Source organism: Chiroxiphia lanceolata, chromosome 18, assembly GCF_009829145.1.
Source record: "Chiroxiphia lanceolata isolate bChiLan1 chromosome 18, bChiLan1.pri, whole genome shotgun sequence".
In the NCBI taxonomy this organism is placed as follows: Eukaryota; Metazoa; Chordata; class Aves; order Passeriformes; family Pipridae; genus Chiroxiphia; species Chiroxiphia lanceolata.
Window position 1 is genome coordinate 13,906,123 of NC_045654.1, and position 14,147 is coordinate 13,920,269.

At 43.3% G+C, this 14,147-nt stretch overlaps 1 protein-coding gene and 2 long non-coding RNA genes across 10 annotated transcripts in view; all 3 read right to left on the reverse strand.

Annotated features, from left to right (window-relative positions):
* Window positions 1-14,147, reverse strand: part of ZDHHC8 (zinc finger DHHC-type palmitoyltransferase 8) — a 120,895-nt gene that overhangs the window by 52,406 nt on the left and 54,342 nt on the right. The gene's annotated exons all lie outside the window — the stretch shown is intronic.
* Window positions 1,873-13,815, reverse strand: LOC116795872. The gene is made up of 4 exons (XR_004360184.1): window positions 13,804-13,815; window positions 13,506-13,508; window positions 9,283-9,289; window positions 1,873-2,074 (listed from the first exon to the last, which is right to left on the reverse strand). It is a non-coding gene; the product is annotated as an uncharacterized LOC116795872 (long non-coding RNA).
* LOC116795871 lies at window positions 6,843-7,997 on the reverse strand. The gene is made up of 3 exons (XR_004360183.1): window positions 7,940-7,997; window positions 7,823-7,850; window positions 6,843-7,315 (listed from the first exon to the last, which is right to left on the reverse strand). It is a non-coding gene; the product is annotated as an uncharacterized LOC116795871 (long non-coding RNA).

Below are 14,147 nucleotides of genomic sequence, written 5' to 3' on the forward strand. Positions count from 1 at the left end.
AGGCAGAATCTCTTGTGTTCAGTGGGATGAGCATGAATCTTTAACCTGCTTTGGGTCTACCACCGTTTCCTTTTAGAAGATAACTTGCATATGGACACACTAAGGCTAAAATAAATACATCCCAATGAAAGCACAGACCATTCCTGGACTACATGTAGAGCAGGAAAGCTCAGGCATCCACCATGCTACTGAACCTGCAGCTGTGTGAGATGCTGGAGGAGGGAAGGCAGGCGAGCCCCAGCTCAGCTCTCACACCCAGGAGCAGGTGCCTCCTCTCCCCTCACCCTTCCCCAGCACACGGCCCAGTCACCAACACAAGGGTCTGTTCCCAGTTTGCTTTCCTGGGAGTCTCCACTGGCTGCACATGGAGCCAAGTGTTCACTCAGCTATCACCACAGCCAGGGGGCTCAGAGATGCTCACCAGCCCTTGTGCAACCAGTGTTGCTGTTTTACAACATGTCATGCTTGGTGCTATTGAAAGGAAAAGCCAAGAAAAGGAAAAATTAATCTGGTGATTAAACACAACACTTTGGATTGCTGGCTGCTGGTGCTGGCACCAAGCCACCTTCTCTGAGGACAGAACAGAACCTGTCTGCTGTCTCCACCAACAAAAGGATTTGTACAAAATAAGGCTCTCTTGCTATGAATGATGAAAACGAGTAGCTTGGCAAAGGGACCTGGCCAACCATCAATTCCAGCTTTTTTCTATCCCAGCTTACAGCTGACATTGTCCAGTTCCAGACTGAGATGATCCTGCTCTTACAGAATTCCTGCATGCCGTGGAAGTTACAGCTAAATTCACAAAATACAGAATTTATAGCATATTTGTAAGAGAACAAGGTATTTGCATATGTGTCAGTGCAGTGTACAGTTTGGCAATCTGAATCCTCAGGGCTTGCTAAGAACCTGCTCCCTCAAAAGCAGGCTTATGTGCCATTGAAAGATTCGTGCTGGCCCTTTGGAAAGGGATTAATTCCTTTTCAACTAGGAATATTTGCATAGGGTACTGTGTTAGTTATGCCAAAGTCCTCTCTGATACTTGCAAAAACTGCAGTTTTTGTGATCAGTTATATAATGATCATTTTTATTCTGCCAAATGCTAAAGTTTAACCATTGGACTCAATGATCTGAAAGATCCTTTCCAAGCTAAATGATCCCATGAGTCTGTGTTTCTATGTCAAATCATGTTAATGACCAATATAATGACCACTATCACCAAAACCATCAACACCACCTTCACACAAAAACATTTTAAATACAGTAAAATCCAAACCCCAAATGCTCTAATACCTCTCATTTCTTACTTCAATATGGTTGCTGATGTTACAGTGTATCCATTAATTTTGGCAGCACCAAGGGCCTCCCAGTGGATCGGTGACAAATGTCACTTCTTCCAGAACAGCTTCCTAAAAATCAGTTCTACCCAGCAGTTGTACATGGCTGTCTCCCAACAAATGTGATGACATGGTTGCTTCCCAATAATAAATGGTAAAGATACCACTGCTTCCCCAAACAAATGCTCTGTGAAAACCTCTCATTTTTAATTATCTTCAGCCATTCCTGAACTGCATCAAAGGGGATACGGGGAAATCTTACTGAAAGGGTTGCAAAGACATAAATAATTTGATCAGAAGAAACCTTTGACCAAACCTTTGATGATGAACAGCAAAATATCAGTTTCTGGAATCCATGTCCCAAGCTTCAAATGGTTGTGGCAGACTAAAATAGTTCTGAGACATAAATCCCATAATCTGACACAGAGTACAACCTGCCTGTTTGTGTGCTTCCCCTGCTGAAGTAAGTATAAGAAGCTTTTCTTCAGCTCACCAGGCAGGAAAAACCATGTGTTGATAGAAAAGTTGTGCTGCCTAACGAATGCTCTGACTCTGCAGGTGATGGACAGCCTGGCTGTCGCTGTAGCTGGTGAGAAGGTGCTGTCAGACCGTTCAGCACAGCCCAGTGACCTGTCAGGGTTCAGCATTTTCCCCCTTCACCTTCCTCCCTCAGGCTCCCTTCACACACACTCGTCCCCCAAAGCCATCTTCATTACAGCCCCAAAATCGTATTTTATCTCCTCTTCTCCCTGTTCCCCTTACAAATCCGACAGGTTTCCAGGGATGATTTTCAGCTCAGTCTTCCCTTTCTCAGAGCAGCTGGTCTGTGCACTAACCTTTACTAGCAAGTTCAGGCTAACACTGTGATTATCATGTTCACTGTTCTAAGGAAATTCCTTGCTGCTGCAGAAGCTGAATGCATTTAGGCTTTATTTTTCCCCTCTCTTGTGGCTACAGACAATAAATACTGCTTATGTATGCTTTTTCACAGAGCAGTAGATTGGTGTTAGATTAATTCTAAACCCTATTTTATCAGATTAGTTTGATTAGCTTGGATTTCAGATATATTCTGCAAGACATTCTAAAAATCTCTCTCCAGCTTAAACGTGGGAGAAAAAGCAGGGAATTCGCAAATGTATCGTAACAGAGAAACAAAGCTCCTGCTACAAAATAAAGCCAGAAGTGAGAGGCACCAAGGTCACGACAAATGGAAGGAGTAAAATCACAGATAAGCATCAAGAAAGCTCTTCCAGTACCACTCTACCATGACCAGTGTGCCTATGACTTTGTTAAGTAGCACTGCAAGATCACGCTGAATTTTTTACTTCTGTAAGCAATTCTGCTTGGGCCAGAACGACTGTGCACGTGAGCAACCTGCCAGGGATGTTTCCAGCTAAAGAGTTCATGGTCTAATCCCACAGACACAGGTAAGGAGGTAATTGGAGCATTCTTCATGCTACTTACAGGCTGGATGCTCTCCTGACTTAATGATAATGCTTTAGCTTAAACACCTCACTGGAGACAAAAGGAATAGACACAAACAGTGTGTGAGAAAAGGATCTTCAAAAACACAATACAGAGGAGGTATTTTTTACACCTGTGCAACTAAGATAATTTCTGTGGACAAAACCCACCCCTTCTGCAGGACAATATTTTGCATATAGTGAACATAACCCTGAACAAGGAGATTTCAACTGTGACACACAGCAAAGCAGATACCTTTACATCCTGAAGGCAAGCAAGCTTTTTATCTGCCAGGGGAGAGCTGGAGACACAGGAACTTCATTTTTTGGTCTCAAGTGACTACCTTCCTGTAACTCAGCAGCAGTTCTGCACGGCATTAATCTTACTTTGCAAATGCTCCACAACCTGGACCAGCTGGGCTTCAGGACAGTCCAAAAAACTCGAGTGGAAACTGCTCATGTTTGCTTGACACCTCGTTTTCAGGCTGCTTGTCATCTCAGTATTAACAATGCGATGGCAGTTCTACTGTGGAGCAAATTCCTTATAAATATGGATTTCCAAAACTGAAATGCCTAGGTAATAAAGACAGCACAGAGACACAAAACCACGAGTAGGATCATGTTTCAGACTGGTTGCAAAATGTGACCAGACTGACAGCATATAATTCTTCTTAACATCTACATAAATTTCAAATATAAGAAATATGCATTTAAACAATACAGCAAAGGACAAAAGTAGCATTAGAAGACTCAAATGAATGCAAGTCGCAGAAATGTAAATAGAGTATTTTATTATTGCACCACATTTCCAGGCTGCATAAATAAGTGCACATATATTCTGTGGCTGTACTAAGCCACTTTGACAACTATGACTCTATTGTGGCAACAAAATGCCAAGAAATCCCCTGAGATTTAGCAATATTTTCTGACACCACAATCCTGCAGCTATCTCCATGAGCAATTAAATGAAAATACTGCACTGCCTCCTGCTACATTCCAGAGAGCTGTGTCAGGCAATTCAGCCTAAGAAAAACACTGCTGATGTGTCTGACACCTGCCAATCAGCTCCAACTCACTGCAGCTTCCTGAAGTGCTTCAGAGAGGCTTGCAAGAGAACCGCTGTAATTAGATGCGAAAAATATCTTCCAAACAGGCTGGTCTTCCTGAAAAGGAAACCTGTATTCTTCCAGGGGTAGAAAACTGCAGCTGTGGAAGATGCCAGGTTGCTGTACCCCTTCTGTGCCAACACTCCCTGCCACCCCAACCATGCCAGAGAAGCTGGGCCCTGCTGTGGTGGGTGTGGCAGCAGCCACCAGGAACAGCCCCCAGGGGAGATGCTCAGCTGAGACCTGCAGGCACACACACTTGTTGCCATTGACTTCTTACCCGCTGCAGGAGCAGGGAGATTTGCAACTGGCTGAGACCTGCCAGAGCTGGCATAAAACACACCCTGGGAAGGGAACAGACAGGATGTAGATGTTTCCCAGGGAGCAAAGGAAAAAACCCCACTTAGAACTGACTGCCTTGGATTAGGTGTGTAAAGGAACAGTAAGTGAAAACAGAGAGAGAGACTGGATGTAGAAGGAAGAGCAGCAAGGCAAAAGTAGAGAGGTCAGAAAGGAAAGCTGGAGTAAAAGAGGTGGTAGAAAGTATTGCAAGGAAACAGTAAGTCTGTTTTCCACAGTGCAACAGTAGTGATGTACTGGAGCCAGGGCAGGTATTTTTTGTTCCAGAAATGGCTTCATGGGACACAATTCTTCCACCTTCATTCCCTTTAGTTGATGCTCCTCAATCAGGCACAGTAAAAACCTCTGCCTCAGAAGGACTATTGACAACCAACTCTGCTTGTCCTTAAGGTAAAACATGGAGCTGAACATGGAAGGGCCTGCCATCCTACCAGACAGGTCACTGAATACTGCTAAGAACTCTAGTACATCCTCAACCTTAAAGCTACCAAGGGCACTTCCACAGCAAATTTACAGCATTTCAGTGATCAAGGTCAGAATTACGTAGCCTTTAGCTCTTAGAGGTTATTAATACAAAAAGATGACTAGTTGCAAATTTTGGCTCTTCTTTTTTTTTTGTGGGGGTTTTTCTTGTCTTGTTTTAGCTCTTTGTCCACTACGAGCTGGGCTAAGCTTAAATAGTTGGTAGCTCTGTTTTCTCATCCCTGAGTTGGAATGCACAGAGGTGCAGCCTTCGTGCAGCATCTGTGGGACAGCCTCTTCCTCGGTTGCTCAGACAATTCCTGTGCCCAGCAAAGGACATGCTCTGCAGGAATCTGACACACAGGAATTGATTTTAACACATGATTCAGGATCATGTCTGTTTTCGTCATGCTTTTCTACTACAAGCAAAGTCACTTTCTGAAACTATTAAAGGACCTGGCATCAAATAAAGCAGAGCCTCAAATTCCTGCCTGGAAGGTCCACGTTACAGCATTTGGAGACTCGAGCAAAAGGCAAAGTTTGCTGACAGACAGCCAGACTTTTAAACTCCGCTTGCTCAGGCTGTACCAGAAGCATCCAGCACTAATACAATTCTAGCAAACATAGCAATTATTTGTTCTGCTTGACAAAGGTCACCAGGCATCAGCTTGAATCTCTCACTGAAGTCCCTTTACCAAATTCTGCTTTCAGTGGCAAAACCAAAGCTGGTTCACAGTGAGCTGGGCTTCATTTTTTTATCATTAGCAGTCAGGAACATTATGCCTTTTTTATACACTGCAATTTTAAATTTGCAGGGTATAATCCTGGGAACTAGGATTAAGTTTAATATGCTTTGAATTCACATGATCTCATTACAGGATGAGATGATTCTAGACAGACTACTCTGCACAACTGCATGCTAAATGTACTCAGAGGCCCAGCATGTGACAACTCTGCACGTAACTGAGTGATTCTGCCTGGAAAGGAAGGTTTGTATAATTTTACTCAAAGAACCTTTTGATTTCAGTCTTAGTCTTTTGGCTAAGTGGCAAATTCTGAACACTAAAGTAGCCCTGCCATTTTACAGCAACTCCCCTTAAAGCTGTTAGATTTTATTCTGGGGCTCACAAAAGGTTAACAGTTCTAAAGAACCTTAAGCTGGTCTCTTTTACTACAGCAAGGTATCAACTTGCTCTTACCTTGAAGTAGGATTTGCAAAGGTAACAGAGGGTTGATACCTTGTCCAATTCCACAAGTGCAGAGGTATGTGGCTTGTGTGTCTGACTTATACATGGACATTTCCAACTTTCAAAGGGGAAAATGTGATTTAAGTACAAGATCATCTGCCAAATTCCTCAAACAATTACAGCTGTTTCTTACATGTCTGACTGCTGAAACCTAGATTTATCCAAACCACTACAAATTCCTCTACAAGCCATTTGTCTAGAGTCAAAGGACAAGAGGAGATCAGGATTTATGGGTCACGACACAAACTTATAAATCTTTGCTCTTAGTTTACGATCTAGGAAACATTTAAATATGGACTTTGTCAGTCCAAGTAGCTTTAGTCCTTTAATCCTGTGTTCCAGTTTAATGGAGCAGGAGTAGCACTTGTGTTTCCTGCCTTAACGTGCACTTACTGGTTTTGTACAGTGCCAGTGTCCACAGCACAACATTTTGCAGCTACTTTTTTAAACAAGCAAAAGAAAACCACTTCTTGCCCAGTTAAATTCCAGTAACTTAATCTTTGTGATACTCATGGTGATGATGTTTTGGGCCTAAAATTTGGCAGGGTGTTGCCACTGACATTCCTTCAAACCAAAACTTTTAATCATATATTATCCCAATTTTTTAAATAGTTTTAGCTGGTTCAAAACACCATTTTTTCAGTGAATGAGCTATTCAAAAATCCTAATCAGGGACCCATTTTACTAGGAGCTGTATAAACACAGCTGCTAGAAAGGCTCTGGTACAGATTGCAACATAATGGTTTGAATTCTGTTTGGAGAAGAACATCACAGTGGCAACTTAAACATGTTAAACATGCTTCTGTGACCCCAAAAAGAAATGTGATATGTAATGCTCAAAGAGTGGAAGGTGGAGCCAGAGCAACCATGATTTAAATGATGTGTATTTGCACTTGAAGAGCAACACCCATGAGTAAGGGAGGAAGAAGAGGAGCTGAGGAGGAAAGACAGCTCTGAGGAGAGAGAAGTGAAGACAACTTGAGGCAAAACCAGAGCCAAGGAGGCCACCTAAGAGCTGCTCTGCCCACCAGAGCACTGCCAGCCCTGGCCAGCAAAGCATCTGAGCAACCACTGATCCTGAAGGGAGGCTCCCAGGATTTAGCAACAACATTTGGGAGACTCTTCAAACTGTACTCTGCTCCAGTCGGGTCCTTTTCCTTCAGAGCTGTTCACCCCTTCAGGGGTCCAGGAGGAATCCGTGGGGGAGCCAAACCCAGATGGGAAATGTTGAACATCCTGCAGACTGACTGAGGGCAGGAGGAAGCCCAAAGGCACGTGAGGCTGCAGGTGGAAAACAGGGAGGGGGGTCTTCCAGGTGGTGCTTCCACAGGCTCCTCTGGATGCTGCAGGAAAAGGTGAAATACTGGTTATACACACTGCCCAGTGGCTTCAGGGAGGGGGTGGGCAATGGGAAGTTTGTTTGGTTTATTTGCTCTCAGTTCTAGCTACAGCCAGCCATAACCCCTGCAATCATTTCACTGTGCCCCAGAAACAATACATTTGGGATAGTCTGGCTGCCATTTATTCACTAGATACAACAGCAGCAAGGAGTTTTCAAAAAGGGTTTGCAGTTGGATTGATGGACATGTAATCATTCTGGAAGGCAAGATGAATCACTCAAACTAGTGGGGTAAAGCAAAAATACACACTGAACTCCCCTTAGCCAAGGAAACAAAAGAATAAATTACCACATTCTACATGAACAGGGGGAAAAAAAATAAAAAAGGACCAGAAAATTTTCCAAGACAACTGACTTCAATTAGTATTTGAATTTCATATTCAAAGGATTTCTAGGTAAAAAATCTTTTTGGAATGGATGTGAATTTGTTATAACTTAGTATACAGCTTACCTTCTTGCTGGATCTTGAATTCTCATTCCTAGGAGAGAAGAGGAACATATCAGTGTTGTATTGCCAGGCTGAAGCTGGAGGGTGTTCTTAAGAGAATTTGCAAAAACATCTACTTACCTAACTCTCTGCCTCTCAGGTGAGGAAGGTCCCTGTAATTTGGACTCTTTTGATCATCTTCAAAAAAAAAAAAAAAAGAAAAAAAAAGAAAAGAGGGAGCTGCATCTCAGATTGCAAACGCTGGAGTTGCCCAACCTGAACAAGCAGCATTGGCTGCTGCAGTTCAAACTGGCCATGGCAAAGCAAATCATGGTGCACAGCAGGTGACTTAAATCTCTTTTATCAGTCCCACCTGTACTACCCAAAAAGAGGGCAGCATTCAATTCAATAACCAGGTTAGGTTGCTTGAGTTTTTCCTTGGGTACTTCTGCCTGTTAATTAAACTACCAGTTCTACTGAGTGGACAATTTTGTACAGAATAAACAGTTCTTTTCAAAAATCCCATTATAGGCCATGGATTTTTTCCACCCAAATTCTACCTCCACTAAAATCTGCAGTCTTCTCTCGGACTTTCCCAGCTGGCAAGGCAACACATCCCTGCTATTCTTTGGATCATTCTTGCTTGCTTGTTTATAGGAAGTGGTCTGGCTTTCCTAATGGACTGCACCTGGGAGAGATTTGCCTGAGCAGCAAAATCACTCCCAGGGAAATAGTTTTTAACCACACTCCTTAATAATGATCTCTGGGATGTACTGCCTGGGCTGGGGATTTCAGCATGTGGACTCTCAAAATCTTCCCATGAAATGGAGCCTTTAGTCTCATTTTGAGGATGTGTCTTGCTGGGAATGACTTTGATGTTCATTTTCTTTATACAGAGATTGCTAATCTGGAGAAGGAGCTCAGGACAGCCAAGGAGAACACCAGGGGTCAAACCAAGGACAGGAGGCAGGTCACTTGGTAGGGTAACTCCAGATGCCCACATTTTGCTGCAATATATGATCTGTACATCATACACTGCACTCAGAAATGACACAAAAGCCACAAACTGTGTCTCGTGTTTAATTCTGGCAACACAAGGGAGCTACAAAGTCCATGTCCATGAGGAGGAAGCCTGTACCCCATGTTTGACACGTGTTTGTTCTCACACAGCCTGTACCCCATGTTTGACATGTGTTTGTTCTCACACAGCCTCTCCTCAGAATTCCACCCACAGACCCCAATGTCTGAGTGCACAGCTCACATCTGAGTTCAGGTTTGGAAGGTACTCACAATCCTAACAGAGGAGATCTCATTTCTACCAGAGCAGTTACTCAGATTCTCTGGCAGGACACGGGATAAGTTCATTCCAGCCATACACTGACCACAGGAGTTCACTGAGTTTATTTTGCAGCTTAATGAAGAAACCACTGATGGATTTTTGATGCCTTATCACATCTCTTCCACTGCCATGTGGCTGACATTACTTCGGACCTTTAAGCAAAGAAAACTTTCAACTGCATTAATAGGTATGAACCAAGAAATGATTTTGGTGACCTTAGAGGACTGCTTACATGTCAACTAAATGTCTGTAATTACTGATAAATTCTTATCTGAGGTTGAACATAATTAAGATTTCTGTTGATAATCCAAAGCCCTGGAGATTTCTTAACTTTGCACAATGTGTTTATTGCAGCTACTGACAGAAATCTGTTTTCTTGAGCCTATAAGGAAATCTTTCTGGGATAGGTGTTGAGTTGGTCAGAAATGTTTGCTTCACAGTTCTGGAAGTTGAGGACTTCTGCCTTCCCCAGTGCAGTAAAACAGAGATTTAAATTCGACCTTCTATACTTGCTGTGACAACGGACTTTGCCCTTTCTGTACATTTTTCCTCACTAGAAGAGTCTTTGAATGCCTCCTCAATCTCTGCTGAGATGAAGCTGCTGCACTTTAACAGACACTATGAGCAAAATTCAAGCCAGTAGCTCAGATATGAGGAAACTGCTTTGCTAACGGGATTTTTCAGGAGGATAATGAAGATGTTTGTTCCAGGCTCCACCAGTTAAAACTTACAGGTTAAAACTTTCTCCTCACTTCTCTGACTCAGCCACTGACAGCACACCCAAGGTATTAGGGCTGTCCAGTGTGATATTATAAGTGGAAAAGACAAGAGCGTGTGGCCACACTCAAGTGCCTTTCCACCTTCATAAAATGGACACAGTCTTGTTTGATTGATTCTTTAAAGAACTGACCTGGGGAATTACCTAAACAACTAAGGTGTATTACCTCCTGAAGTGCAAGAATGAAATTACAGTTGTGACACACACTGAGTCAAGTTTTGATTTTTCCTTTGTTTAAATTCTCTTGCCAAATTATGATTAAAATATAGTTTAGGTTGCACTCATCTGTTCTGCACTGTAGCATAATACAAAATCAAATGTAAGTCACCTCACAGTTCTTAGTATTATGTTGAGCTGAAACTTCAAAATTTCTTTCTAATGTACACCTTTTGCCTACCTTATATTATTAACATGATTGCAGGCTAGCTCCCACAGTTGGGATTTATGCTTTTATGCTGAAAGACCTTGGTTCAAACCCACAAACTCTTCTGGGGTCACTGCATAAGTGCTTTAAGTTTTCAAAGAGAAGGATAAGTAAAAGGTCAGATTCAATGGTCTGTTCTCCTTAATAAATAACAGTAATAATATGAATCATTCTCCCTTTCCTGAGTCAAAGCTTCCCAGAATCATTTCAAAAGTCCCCCTCCAGCCTTATGCTAACAGACATCCCTAGCAAAGTAAGATGAGGAAATTCAGGGCTTGTTTGCAGGAAGGATTCCCTCCCACACAGCATACATTTTTCCACCCTTGGAAAAACACTACTTTACTTTCTAAAATGGGGCACTGCATTAAATAGATCCCCCTGCACATGAACAGGCAGAGGCACGAATTCCCCTCGTTCCTGGAGGGGAGGGCAGACCTGGGTGTGACAGCAGAGCCTGACCCAGCAGGTGGAGAACCAGGAATTTGGGGACAGAAGTGCTGGAGCTGCCAGGTGACTGTGCAGGCCAATTCCCCACCAGGTCTGTTCCACACAAGCACACACAGTCAATCTCCTGGGAAACCTTCCTGCTTCAGTTCTGATAGCATCTGAAACTCTTAATGGAGTATTTGACTCAGCCTTAACATAATCAGATCAATCGGGTGAAAATGTAGAAAATGATTACCAGAAAATTACTCATTTCAGCATTTTCTCTGGCAGAAACAAAAGTAAGTTTTAGTAAGACTGAAGATCTCAGGGAAAAACATCCCCAAAGGATGAGAGAGAAACTGGAGTCACAAAGGCAAACACATGGTAGAGAATCAGCAAATCCTCCACTGGTTCCAACTCCCAAATTAACAGTATGTTCTGACGCACGCCGGGGACAGACAGCACTGAGACAATCTGGTTGTTGCCTTTATGAGATGAAAACAATCTCTTCTCCTTGCTCAACCTTTTCCAGTAATCCCAGGAGGAACTGCTCCAGCTGGGCACACATGGAGCCAGCACAGCCCCTCCAGCCAGGCTGCACAGGGCAGCTTCACCCACCCTGAGCCCTCTCTTCCCTGCCCCAAGGGTCGGCCCATCACCTCCCAGCTCTCCTCCAGCTCTCCTGGGGACTGCAGTGGATTTGGAAGGCAAACACTGTCAGACCTCCAAACCCACCTGCAGGGCTGTGACTGAGGGAAGGGGAGAAAGGTTATTTTTTGACAGTAGGAAAGAAACACAAACTTTAATTGCTATGTAGCTAGTGCCTAGCACATGTGAGCAGGGGTGATAGGGAAAATACCTATAGCAGTTCAAAGGAGGTTTTAAAGAGAGAGGGCTTAATCCATTTCTAATTAAGTCACATGAAGTAGTGAATTGACACTCTGGCTAAATGTACGTATGCAAAAATAGAGCTGAGAAGAGGAGCAGGGAAACTCCTCTCGGCACAAGTTTGATTTCTTCTGCAATCTATAACTAATCTACAGACAGCACTCACAGTGCCAGAACTCCACGTGGCCACTTGGAACTGGAAAAGAAGCCAAGAGCAGAGGCCAGCCATCCAAAGGGAGCACAAAGCAGATTCCAGCAGCTTTGCTTACGGGCTCTATTCACACTGCTTAACCCCAACAATGCAGCCTGGCAGCGCCTGCCTGCCCAAATTAGCAGCACTTCCCTAATGAGCCTGACAGCTCACGAGCTGCCATCACCCACGACCAGGAGCCCTCCCAGCCCCCTCCTGCTGCCTGCCCAGACCACAGGACGTGTCCCCCTCACACACGGCCAATTCCTACAGACAGACAGCTGACCTGTCACAGATGGCTGGGATTTGGGGTTTTTATGATGGTATTTTCAGTTTTCAGGTAACTGCAGCCTTAAGCCAAAGGGCAGGGAAGGGGAAAGTTCCCAAATCCTCCTAGATTTGCTGAAATTACTTCTGTTCAAAGAATTGTGCTTAACAAAAAGGTACAGGCGGGGAATACCTCAGCAGTGGTGTTGACTCAGACACTGCTGAGCTGGCAGCTCTGCAGGACTGTGTGCCAGCTGTCCACCACTGGGTCCTTATTCAGGGATGGAACAGCACTGTCACTCGGTCTGATCCTTTCTGCAAGGACCTCCATCCACCCACTCACTCCAGTTCCAATCTCCAACATCAGATACTAAAAATAAGAGCCCTCTTACAAGCATTCCCAACCAAAAAGGAAGTGATTGGTAGTTCTAGGCCACCTGACCTTAAATTTTTTGATGGACACATGATTCAAGATGGGCACCACACTATTGAAATTCAAATTTGAATTGTGAAGAGGCTTGGATAGAGCTGTTCAGTACATTTATTACAAAGCCTCCTGATACATGATATAACATGGATTCAGAATTCTGTGGTCTACTTCTATTCAATTCTTTCCTCACTAGTGTGTGTTCAAGGGCTCTCACAGGCAAAATTTTCGTAAAAACAGAACAATCAGCCTAAATGACACTTCAAGATCAACTCTTACAAACGTCCCTAAATGTGCACAGTGCAAATGCAGAAGGGGAAGCTTTTTTCTCTGAATTAGAATTCAGCTGGGTTGATCTCTAAAGCAGTTCAGATGGAGAGTGTAACCCTGAGGTTTTTACTAGGCTTCATCCCAAAGGGGCTCTTTCACTGAGAGATGAAGGGTGTGATACTGCACTGCAAACTCCAGTGCAGGATACAGGGCAGGAGAGATGCACTCACAGTACCTGCAAGAATCAAACATAAAGATACAGTGCACATTGCTGCTTTCAGAGATATGAAAGATGATGATGATGATACTTGTTCTCTGTTAGATTAAAATCTTCCAGTATCAGGTCAGCAGCCACAACACTTGTGAATCCTGTACTGACACTTTATCAGCCTCCACACTTGGGCAGGTGACTGCAGCTACCCCCAACTGCTGCCTCTCTAATCTGCATTAGTTTAACTGCTTCCCAGCCTGTGGTTCTTTCCTGATTATTCCAGCCTAGCCAGGAAGAAGGTGCACACTTCCAAGGAGGATGGGAATTGAACCAGCTCACTGAAATCCAGAGTGACCCCTGATCATCACTGGCCCTGCTCACCTGCCTGGAATGTGGGCTTCCATGTGCCAAAGCAAAGTTACCAGCTCAGAGATCCTGGTTTTCTGAGAAACAAAGTTCACTGACAACTGCTCTTCCAAACCATGACTGTCTTTCATTCTTGAGTCCCTTTTTCATCTCCCTGACAAAGCAAACAGGAGTTAAGCAGCCTAGAGGATGTCATGTATGGATAGCTAAGTAGTCTCATGGAGATATTTCACATTTTAAAAAGCAGTTATATTCTTACATGTCTAAATGTTATGACTTCCATTAAAAAAATAAGTCACTCAACATTTCTGTCTGTTAACACTCCCAAAAAATTTTTAAGTTTTACATAGGTTAATTTTTGTTAAATTCCCTTGAGCAGCAAGTTTCAAAATTAATCTGCAGTGCAATGCTGGGTGGACAAAACTCTGAACAGTACACCTTTCCCAATTTGCCCCAACACTGACTAAAGTGTGACAAAAGCAAAGCACGGAACTTGTTTTGTCCAAATGATCCTTCTGTTCAGCTTTTTTACACACTTACTTAAGATGCTGTGAGAAAGCCTATATAGAAAAAACTCTCTGGATACACAAATCCCAAGTAACACCAGAAATAAGGAAATACTCCTTCAAGGTAGAGCTCTTAAAACCCCCCCAAGCAAAGCCTTCCCCTTCACTCATACAGGAGCTTTCTAAAAAGGAAATATTACTAAAGAGTCTTATCCCTTATAAACTGATCTGCAATTAATGCAGAATGATAAAGCAAA